General features: G+C 51.8%; 1 non-coding gene across 1 annotated transcript; it reads right to left on the bottom strand.

The window, feature by feature from the left end:
* Positions 1-6,868: 6,868 nt before the first annotated feature.
* On the bottom strand, positions 6,869-6,950 carry TRNAS-AGA (transfer RNA serine (anticodon AGA)). Its single transcript has one exon. It is a non-coding gene; the product is annotated as a tRNA-Ser (tRNA).
* Between the last annotated feature and the right edge of the window lie 5,291 nt (positions 6,951-12,241).

The following is a 12,241-nucleotide window of genomic DNA, read 5'->3' as shown; positions in this document are numbered from 1 at the left end:
TCGTGTGTCTTTTAAGTTATTTGTTTAACACGGAGGCCAATGTCATCCATAAGAGAGTATTTTTTTTATATCAGGAACGAAACAGGTGGACTTCTCCACAAATCTGGCTGTCGCCTGATGAAGCTAGTTGTAATTACTGGTGAAACGTCGTACAAAGATTGTAAATGTTGTGGCTTGGCTCTCCAACACACCGGTGTGCTGTACTAGTACACTATACACTATATACTACACTATACACTACACTATACACTACACACCAGTGTGCTGTACTAGTACACTATACACTATATACTACACTATACATTACATTATACACTACACACCAGTGTGCTGTACTAGTACACTATACACTATATACTACACTATACACTACACTATATACTACACTATACACTACACTATATACTACACTATACACTACACTATACACTACTACACTACACTATATACTACACTATACACTACACTATATACTACACTATACACTACACTATATACTACACTACACTAGACACTACACTATACACTACGCTATACACTACTATACACTACACTATACACTACACTATACACTACTATACACTACACTATACACTACTATATACTACACTATACACTACACTATACACTACACACCAGTGTGCTGTACTAGTACACTATACACTATATACTACACTATACACTACACTATATACTACACTATACACTACACCATACACTACTACACTACACTATATACTACACTATACACTACACTATATACTACACTACACTATACACTACACACCAGTGTGCTGTACTAGTGACGAATTGGCCACGATCTGTTTACGTGACAACCCTTACGAGTTGGCTGTGTCGGGTGGTGGCGGGTTTTAATGACACATTTACGCGATCTAACCCCCCAAAAAACCCTATTGTGGATTATTTGTTTACCTTTCCTAAACTTTGCAATCGTATCGTCTTTTTGTGTTGTTTGTTGATGTAACATTCTGACCCGCCCCGACTGGAACATCTGCGGAAAAAAGAGCTTCATAGCTCATCGGATTCCTCCGTTATCAATAATAAAAGATGATGATTCTGATTCTCACTGGCTCACGTTTGAAGGGGGGTAAGGGCGGCTGAATGAAAGTTCACAGCCGCGCAAGTTTCAACCGCGGTGTTCTCCCTCCGGCGCGTGGTGGCGAGTTGATGGCCTCACCCCGCTCACAAGTGAACGCGTCCACGTTGTTTCTACACTCCCATTTGGCGAAATGACCACGCGTCCACACCGACCTTCTCTAACCACGTTCGCATGGCATGGTGGGGTGGGGTGGTGGGGGGATAAGTGCTGCTCCCCCACTATGCCGAACAGTGGAGTCCGTGCAAACCGCGCCATGTGCAAGTGGTATCAGAAGCTGGTTTGGGCCACCATCAGGTCGACTCGGCCTTAACATGATTAGCCCCCGGCTCCCTTTGCGAGTATCACGGAGACAAAGGCGGTCGGGCGCGGGGCTGGCCACCCACCCCCTCGCGTGCCGTGCCGGCCTGCATAGGTGCTCGCACATGGCACTTTACCCTAAAGTCTGTGAAGGCTATACGAGTGATCTTTGTCTTCATACTGAACAGGCATGTTTGTGTGTGTGTGCTTTTATGTATGTGGGGAGCGGTGGTGTAGCGGTTAGCGCTACGCTGTGCTTTGAACCTGGCGGACCCAGGTTCGATTACCGCTCACGGCCATTACCCAGTGACGATGATCTGAACCGGCCCTGGGCCTCTCCTAGGTCGACTCAGCCTCAAATGAGTACCTGGTGCAGTGTGTAAACATCGCCACTAGGGAGACAAAGGCGGCCGGGCGTGGTGCTGGTCACCCACCCCCTCGTGTGCCGTGCCGGCCTTCACAGGTGCTCGCTAACAGCACTTGCCTCAACAGTCTGTAAAGGTTACACGGGGGGTGTGGGGGGGATCTTTGTCTTTTGTTGTTGTTGTTGTGGTCATCGCTTACCCTACTCTGCGTGCTCTGAGCGAACGCCATCGTGGGGAGAGACGCCCCCAATATCTCTCTCTCTCCCCCGGGGTGGTCACATCCACACCACGGCGCCTAACGGTGGACGTGCAGCTACGGGCGGGGTGCGAGATGCTGGGATCACCCCCCTCCTCCTCCCCCTTTGCCAACCCCTGCCACCACACCTTAAACTTAATGACCAATCTTACCTAATTACCAGCTTCGATTCCAGCCGGCTCAGTGTCTTTGACGCAAACCCATTATGGACACCTCCCTGCCCCCTCCCCACTTCAAGCGCCAATCCCTTTAGAAATGTGGCCACGGTCCCACGCGTGAGCTGTTGGATGTTCACCATCACTGTGCAGCGAGGGTTGCTGGATCACCGCACCCACCCACACACGCGCGCACACGCAGATGTTGTGAAACTCCCTTCTCGTGGGCGAAGAGAAGGTGCCATACCCCTGGCTCGGCCAGGAGAAGGCGGTACATCACGTGGACTAATCGCCTTCTGTTTCCATCTGTACGAGGATAGGGCCTTGCCCTGTCCACCCCCCACCCCCTTGCGCGAGGCGTGGGTTTTCTCCTGGCGCTCCGGGTTCCTGTCACGTGAATAATAAATTTCAACCAACATTCAGCAGCAGCAGCAACGCTCCTGAAAAAGAGATTTGTACCATTCGGATACACGCGCTTTCGTTTCATTTCATTTTTTAAATCGCTCCATCTCCACGGCTGTCATTCTTCTACTAAACGGGAGGCGGGGGGAGGGGTAGGGGGGCTCCTGTAATTTTAGTTTTGATCCTCCGGTTTCCATCGTCTCGAAGTGTCGACATTCCGGACGCAATCGCCGTCTCGGCCGGCACGACTGCCCCCCCCCGTCCACGTGACGCTGCGTGCGGGACCCGCTGCGGTCACCCAGCGGTCCACAACCTTCTTGGCACCAGGGACCGATTTCGTGGAAGATAATTTTTTCACGGACCGGGGTGGGAGGGGGAGGTTCATCATTGGGTCTTTCCCCCTTTTCAAAGCAGCTCTCCAGCCACGTTTGTTCTTTACTCATTGTGGCTACTAGGGGTTAGCAGCTTGTGGGCTTACCAAAAACTGTGGCTGAGACGAGTGCGCAGTACGGGAAAGAGGCGCTGATGGAAGTGGTGAATAATAAAACAATGGTGGCGGGTTCCACGCGCGGACTCACCACTCTCACCTCCTTCTGCTGCCGTGCGGCCCGGTTCCTAACAGGCCACGGACCGGTAGCGGACCGCGGCCCGGGGGTTGGGGACCCCCCTGCTCTAACCCACAGGGGTCCTCTCGCCGGGCTCTCGGCGTATTTGGCTCACCGGGTGCGAGACGTCCCCCCACTCGGTTTAACACGCGGTGGGATAGGGGATCTCGTAAATGTAAATGTTGTGTCGTGAAACCCGCCACCATCCGAGACAGCCAAATTAGTAAGGTTTGTCACGTAGACAAAACGTGCACAAATATAAGAATAGGGTTTTGCCCTTTCTGGCAATAAAACAGTTGTGTTAAGATGTCAAAACACGTAAAAAGAAACCTTTTTCAAGGAATCATGAAACAAAAACATGCTCTGCTAGGATGTGCATTGTCTTTGAAACGCGCAAATTCGTTACTAGTACAGCACACCGCCTGTGTGTTGGAGAGCAAATCAACAACATATTTTTCAAACCGAGCACGACGTTACGCCAGTAATCACAACCGGCATCATCAGGCGGCAGCCAGATCTGTGGAGAAATCCTCCCCCTCACTAGCGGAGCCAGTGGGGGGGGGGGGGGGGGTGGCTCGTTCCTAATTTCGATCGGATTACTGGGGTTTATTAGTAATAAATCGGCATTTTGCGACCCCTACTGCCACTGTGTAGCATATTATTATGTGCCAGGGACTCTATGAGATGATAGGACAATAGTCTGAGTCTATAATTGGCAATAAGTAACGGCAAAGCAGTTATAAGTGACTCAGAATTGTGCACAGTTGCGTCTACAGCACACGACTTCCCTGAAGTCATTCACCTTCAGCGAGCGCGATGCCGATCACACAACGCGGTTCGAATTCGACCCTCGATCGATGGCTACACCATCGCCGCACACGCGTCGAATAAGAAGCAAGGGACAAGTCCTTACTAACAACTCCTTACTTACTAACAACTCCTCTATCATTGTTCATTGCTGGAGGGGTTGCCTCCCACTACCTGAAAATCCTGGCTCCGTCATTCCTCCTCCTGTTTCGTTCCTGACAACGAGGCATCGATGTGACGGCGTCACTTGTGAGCCCTTCACGTGGGAAGTGGGTGGTGGGGAGGGGAGTCCATGGGTTTTCGTTTCTTCCCCCGATCCGCGTGCCCTGTTTTTCCCCTTCACTCATCGTGATGACGCGTGCTGAGTCACGGCGATCTGTCTTCGAAAATCCCGCTGAGCAAACAAATGCTCTTATTCCCGACCATACCAACCCGCAACGACCACAACAATAACACCACGAACCACAACCACAGAGTCGCAGCCGCCTCCGCCCGGTGTCCGGGCTGGGGTCGTGAGTCGCATTTTGTTTTTCTTACCCCAAACCCACGCTCACATTCCCGACAGCGAAATAACATCACGAGGGATTATACGCAAATTGACTCGTGTGTAGGAGTATGGGAGTGTGTGTGGTCAGCGGTAACTGCTACGCTGCGCTATGAACACGGCGACCCAAGTTCGATTCCCGCCAACACCGGTGACGATGATCTAAACCGGTCCTGGGCCTCCCCTAGGTCGACTCAGCCTCAAATGGGTACTTGGTGCGGTGCGTAAATATCGCCACTGGGGAGACAAAGGCGGCCGGGTGTGGTGCTGGCCAGCCACCCCCTCGTGTGCCGTTCCGGCCTTGATAGGTGCTCGCTAACAGCACTTGCCCCAACAGTCTGTTAAGGCTATACCGGGGATCTTTGTCTTTGTGGGGAGCGGTGGTGCAACGGTTAGCGTGCTGTGCTACAAATCCGGTGACCGGGGTTCCATTCCCGCTTACGGCTAACATCGGTGACGATTATCTGAACTGGTTCTGGGCCTCCCCTAGGTCGACGCAGCCTCAAGTGAGTAGCTGATGCGGTGCGTAAACATTGCCACTGGGGAGACAAAGGCGGCCGGGCGTGGTGGATCCGGCCTCTTCCTCCTCGTGCGCCGTGCCATCATAGACAGTAAGTTGCTCGCTAACAGCACTTGCCCAACAGTCTGTGAAGCCTTTCCGGGGGATCTTTGTCTCATTTACGAAGATTTCCTCGGTGATTTGTACTTTTTCGCATTTGCGAATGTGGGTCAGAGTTATCATCGCGAGATGAAACAAATAAGATGATCCAGCCCCTAAAACCAAAGCGTCTCTCAATTAAATCCACAGTTCCCACATTTACACGCTCCAATTCGTGATGTCACTGATGCAATCAGAGCTGCTAATGAGGATGACTCGGAATTAACTGAACATTGCATCGAATGTAACGTGAGGTCAAATTAACGTCAGCGTGACGTTCGTCAGTGCGATTCACACGAGACAAAGATCCCCCGTATAGCCTCAACAGGCGTTTTGTGGCAAGCGCTGTGACCACCTATGAATGTACAACTAGGCCAAGAGGTGAAAGGCCAGCACCACGCCTGGCCGCCTTTGTCTCCCTAGTGACGATGTTTAGACACCGCACCGGGTACTTATTTGATACTGAGTCGACCTAGGGGAGGCCCAGGACCGGTTCAGATAATCGTCACCGGTGTTGATCGTGAGCGGAAATCGAAATGGGGTCGCCGGGTTCGTAGCGCAGCGTGGCGCTACCGCTCCCACGGAGATTGATACCCACACACACACAACACTGCACAACACACACACAACGACACACACACACTGCATGACACACACACACACAACGACACACACACACTGCATAACACACACACACACAACGACACACACACACTGCATGACACACACACACAACGACACACACACACTGCATGACACACAAAGATAAAGATCCCCCGTATAGCCTACAGATTGTAGGGGCAAGTGCTGTTAGCGAGCACCTATGCATGACACACACACACAACGACACACACACACTGCACGACACACACCACACTGCATGACACACACACACACTGCGTGACACACACACACAACGACACACACACACTGCACGACACACACCACACTGCATGACACACACACACACGTGCATGACACTCACACACACAACGACACAACCACCCACTTAAAAAAATAGACGAACACAAAGACAAAGATCCCCCGCATAGCCTTAACATACTTTGGGGGCAAGTGCTGTTATTAGCTAGCAGCTATGACGTTCGCAAAGGCACATGAGAGGGGGGGGGGTGGCCAGCCAGAACCCCGCCCGACCGCCTTTGTCTCCCCACATACAAAAATCCGCACGGATCTCCGAAGAGAAGGTTACGCGCCCGAGTTTGTCCGTCCGCAGCGGAGATGGAGCCACGGAAATCAGCTCGTTGACGGCAGCCGCACGATCCGTGAGAAATGGTGACGGCTGGTCCTCATCTAGCAGTGGATTGATCATGGCTTGTTGATGGTGATGATGATGGTGATGATGCTGGCGGTGTGAGTGTGGTGTTCTATGTTGTTTCATTGCTATTCAGAGAACTGACATTCTGTTTATATGAAATAAGGGGTAGCTATGCCTTGTACAAACACATGACAATTTCCCAGACGTTTTCTCAGCTACTTATAGACTCAGGGCACAAAGTATTTCAGGCTGAGTCGACCTAGAGGAGGCCGGGGATCACTTCCGACATCGCATCGGCAGGGACGTCGTCGGCCGTGGCCGGAAATCGAACTCAGCTGGCTCGGATGCCGAGGGTCAGAAAAATAAAAATACCAAAATAATTGCGTAGTCGGCAGGATTCGAACCTGCGCGGGAAGACCCCAATGGATTTCTAGTCCATCGCCTTAACCGCTCGGCCACGACTACCTCGCTCCTTCACCCCTGTGGTGGTGCATCTCACGCAACAATCATTGAAGTCACCCCACAGCATCTGTGCCAGGCTCGGTGCACTTGGAGGCCACATGCAAGTACAGAAGGCTCGCTGCTGGCAGGAGGTCACGGGACAGACCCAGGTGTTGTGTTGATTGACTGAGATGACTGGCAGATGCACCACCTGTGCTCCCAACTGCACCAACTTGCTGCGTTTTATCCGCCCGGCGTTCTGCCGGTTGTTGTGAGTGTTGCCTCTCTGCTGTTGCTGGAGGGCGACTGCCTCCGACTGCCCGGCAGCGTCCTCCACGAACCCCCTCCACATATTAGCACGGTTGGCTCCGTACGGTGCGAAAGATGTTCAAAATACATCTACATTCATAATACCAATTAAAACAAACTCTACACATTTATCGCTAACACTCTCTTAAAATGGATGGAACGTGTTTGGCAATAGCCATTGTTCATGGCACATTCATGCACCAAATTGAACTATCAAATGTTTTAATTATTTCACTATTCGCTTACTTAATAACCCACTCATCCTCTCAAACTTCCCAAATGCAGGATCTAAACATCGCCTCGTCCAGCTAGACAATCAAGGCCCGTAACAATAATGAAGAAGACGACGACGATGGCGACAACAATAATATAAATATTATTATTGAAGATATTTTCTCGGCAAACTGGCCTCAATGGACAGACATCTATTTCCGTCTCCCTACCTCATCCCCCAAGACTCCCCACACCTGTGCTTCGACAAGGATGGCAGCCCACGGTGTTGTGAGTCACGAACAGCAGCAGATTACATCATGGAACGCGCGTGCGTTTTGAGGAGTGGTGGCGCGGCGGTTAGCGCACCCGCACTGAGGAACGTGGTCGACACGAGTTCGATTCTCGCTCACGGCCACCACCAGTAACGAATATCTCAACCAGTCCTGGGCCTCCCTCCCCCCACCTCGGTCGACTCAGACTCAAATGGGTACCTGGTGTGGTGGGTTAAATATCGTCACTGGGAAGACAAAGGCGGCCGGGAGTGGTGTTGGCCACCCACCCCCTCGTGTGCCGTTCCGGCCTTGATAGGTGCTCGCTAACAGCACTTGCTACCCAAACGGCCTGTTAAGGCTACACGGGGAATCTTTGTCTTTTGTACATGGGGAGCGGTAGCGTAGTGGTTATCACGCTGCGTTACAGACCCGGCGAACCGAGTTTGATTCCTACTCATGACCGCCACCAGTGACGATTCTCTGAACCGGTCCTGCCCCCCCTCCCCTAGGTCGACTCAGCCTCAAATGAGTACCCGGAGCGGTGTGTAAGCATCGTGTACGACACCGATGGTGCTCGCTATCACCACTTGCCACCAAAAGTCTGTTAATGTGACCCGCGTGCGAGTCACGAGCACAAATGAAGATCCTGCACGGCACACGAGGGGGCGAGTGACCACCACCACAACCACGCCCGGCCGCCTTTGTCTCTCTAGCGGCAATATTTACAACATTTCAAGGCTCAGTCGACGGACAATACATACATAGAAACACACACACACACATCGACACCCATGGCATAGAGCACGTGCATTGTCCATGCTGTCACGTGAGTTGACATAAGGGATTATAAATACGTTCACGACGTTGTAAACTTCCGTCTCTTTACCTAAACCCCAGCTCCTTGTAGAGCCGCTCTGTTTAGTTGTGCGGGCGGGGTAGAGCCGCTCCCTCTCGCCGTCACCGCACATTAATACAGAGACGAGGTTCCCTCGCTTTACGCGGTAGTAGGAGATGTGGTAGTAGTAGATGTGGTAGTAGTAAATGTGGTAGTAGTAGATGTGGTAGTAGTAGATGTGGTGGTAGTAGATGTAGTATTAGATGTAGTTGCAGTAGATGCGTTCCAAAATAAGGGGCGCACACAGCAAAATTTGCAAGAGGAGACAGCTGCCTGCCGAGTACACACACACAGTACACACACAGTACACATACAGTACACACACACAGTTCACACAGTACACACACAGTACACACAGTACATATACAGAGTACCCAGAGTACACACACAGTACATATACACAGTACACACAGTACACACACAGCTCACCCAGTACACACACAGTGCACACACAGTACATATACACAGTACACATATACACAGTACACACATACAGTACACACACAGTACATATGCACAGTACACACACCGGCAGACTTCGTCGCGAATTTTGGGTACAAATAGGTTTCAGTCGCACAGAGCGAGGGGCACGCTTTATCAGGGTTCTGGCATCCTCGCTGAATTAACGAGACAATGTATTGTAACTCTTCCTCTCAATAGAGCATTGCCCTTCTCAACTCGTGCGACCACACCTCGATGTAATTGTTGTTTTCGGTGACACGTTCAAAAAAATATCGGACGTCTCGTGCTCTCCCGTTGCCCGGGAGCGAAAGTGTGCCGCGTCTCGGCGCAGCCCTGACTCGCGAACTCGACACACGAGGCGAAAGTTGAGCCACTCCCGGAGCAGCGACGACTTCGTTCCGCGAGTGCATCATTTCCCAGCCAGTCACTCGTCTCAAGGCTGAGCAAACTCGATTTCAACATTGCACATCCAGTGGTGGCCTCCCATCGGCAGCAGAATCGAGGCTCCCGCCCTATATACACTCAAAACAGAGCCAGCGAACGTCGCTGTGTGGGTACTATCGTGGTGCTTTTGGTGAAAGTTTTGCTGGCTGGCTGGCTGGCCCGGGTGGCGGGACAGACGGTCGCGTTAAGAGGATTATCTGGCACCAGGATGTGGAGTTTATTGGACGTGCAGATGACTCGTTCCAGCTGTCTCATGAATCGGCCTCTGTGGAGGAGGAGGCTCGTGAAGGACGCTCCTGGGCAGTGCCGGATTATCCTAGTAGCACAAGTAGCTACATCTGTAATAGCTGCACGTGTAGTAGCTGCACGTGTAGTAGCTGCACGTGTAGTAGCTGCACGTGTAGTAGCTGCACGTGTAGTAGCTGCACGTGTAGTAGCTGCACGTGTAGTAGCTGCACTTGTAGTAGCTACAACACGTGTAGTAGCTGCACGTGTTGTAGCTACATATGTAGTAGCTGCATCTGTAATAGCCGCACGTGTAGTAGCTGCACGTGTAGTAGCTGCACGTGTAGTAGCTGCACTTGTAGTAGCTACAACACGTGTAGTAGCTGCACGTGTTGTAGCTACATATGTAGTAGCTGCATCTGTAATAGCCGCACGTGTAGTAGCTGCACGTGTAGTAGCTGCACGTGTAGTAGCTACACGTGTAGCAGCTACACGTGTAGTAGCTACGGGCGCCGCACTTTCAATGGCCCCGCGCTAAATGCTTTCAAGCTATCAATTCGGCTTCAGTGATTCTGCACTCGCTCTCTTACTATAGTACTATACCGCCTTCGACTTTTATGAACGACTGGGTGTTTAAGGTTAGCGATTTGTCGTTTTATCTGGCTGTACAGCAAATAAAAAAATACAATTACTTTACTGTGCAAGTAACAAAAAATTATGTGTTTTAATATTTACGTTTTTTTTTTATTTAGGGCCCCTTTATAACATTTGCTACAGGCGCCGCACTAGCTCCATCCGGCACTGCTCCTGCGTGGTGGGAGGCAGTCGCCCTCCAACAACGACGGAGGGCAGAGCAGCGACGCTCACAACAACGAGCGGAGCGCCGGGCGCCTAAAACAAAGCGAGTTTGCACAGTGCGGGGAGCACAGGTGGTGCAATCGGCCGGTCACTCTGGTCAGTCAATCCATAACACCTGGATCTGTCTTCGACACTTCACGTGGCCTCAAAGTGCACCTAGCCTGGCACAAACGCATAGTTGGCATAGCAAGGGGTACATGTGGTGCATCTACCGGCCAACCCATGGCCCCTGAGTTCTTTCCTGTGACCGCCAGCAGCGAGCCTTCGATACTTCACGTGGCCTCAAAGTGCACCTGGCCTGGCACAGGCGCCGTGGTGACGTCACCGTCGTTTAGTGGCGAACGGCGGGGGGAATTGGATTGGTTTGTGTCAGTGTGCGTGTCCGTAAGTGGTAGGGTTAGAGTGTGTGAGTGTGTATGTATGCGAGCGTGAGTTTGTGTGCTTGTGAGAGTGTGCGTTTGTGTGTATGTTCGTGAGTTTGTTGAGTGTGTGTGTGTGTTTGTGTACGTAGGCGTACGTAGGTGTGTGTGTGTGTGTTTGCGAGCGAGTTTATGCGTGTGTGATGTATGTCACTTGAGAGTCCATCGCTAACATCACTTGTCCCAAAAGCACGTTTCGGCTATAGGGGACATCTTTGCCTTTGTACATATAAAGGCATGCGCGCATCGTGTGCCGGATGTCGAAGGTGCTCGCTTTCACCACTTGCCCCAACAGTCTGTTTAGGCTATGGGGGGGGGGGGTCTTTGTCTTTGTTGTGTGGGTGTGTGGGTGTGTGGGTGTGTGAGTGTGTGAATGTGTGGGTGTGTGAGTGTGTGGGTGTGTGAGTGTATGGTGTGTGAGTGTGTGAGTGGGTGTGTGGGTGTGTGAGTGTGTGGGTGTGTGAGTGTGTGAGTGTGTGGGTGTGTGAGTGTGTGGGTGTGTGGGTGTGTGAGTGTGTGGGTGTGTGAGTGTGTGGGTGTGTGAGTGTGTGGGTGTGTGGGTGTGTGAGTGTGTGGGTGTGTGAATGTATGGGTGTGTGAGTGTGTGGGTGTGTGGGTGTGTGAGTGTGTGGGTGTGTGAGTGTGTGAGTTTGTGGGTGTGTGAGTGTGTGAGTGGGTGTGTGGGTGTGTGGGTGGGTGAGTGTGTGGGTGTGTGAGTGTATGGGTGCTTGAGTGCGTGAGTGTGTGAGTGTGTGAGTGTGTGGGTGTGTGTGAGTATGTGAGTGAGTGTGTGGGTGTGTGGGTGTGTGTGTGAGTGTGTGGGAGTGTGAGTGTGTGAGTGAGCGAGTGTGTGGGTGTGTGAGTGTGTGGATGTGTGGATGTGTGAGTGTGTGGGTGTGTGAGTGAGTGGGTGTGTGTGTGGGTGTGTGAGTGTGTGGGTGTGTGAGTGTGTGTGTTAGTGTTTGTGTGAGTGGGTGTGTGAGTATTGACGACTACTACGAGCCACGTATCCAGGTAGGCCGGGTCTCTTAGAAGTCCCTTAGTGACAAGCAGCGCTCAAACCAGTCAGGTGAGTTTACAGACAGAGAGGGGGCACGTGGGGCATGGGTGGTGGCTGAAGGGGAGGGGTGGGGGTGATTGGGGGGGGTTAGTGGGGGAGGAAAGGTGGGGTCATGGAGGATAGATTGGGGGACAGCATGGGTGATGGGTGGTGATGGG

The sequence above is a fragment of the Lethenteron reissneri genome, chromosome 42, assembly GCF_015708825.2.
Source record: "Lethenteron reissneri isolate LAM-NWPU_2019-01 chromosome 42, ASM1570882v1, whole genome shotgun sequence".
Lineage (NCBI taxonomy): Eukaryota > Metazoa > Chordata > Hyperoartia > Petromyzontiformes > Petromyzontidae > Lethenteron > Lethenteron reissneri.
This window is presented reverse-complemented; position numbering and strand designations above follow the sequence as displayed.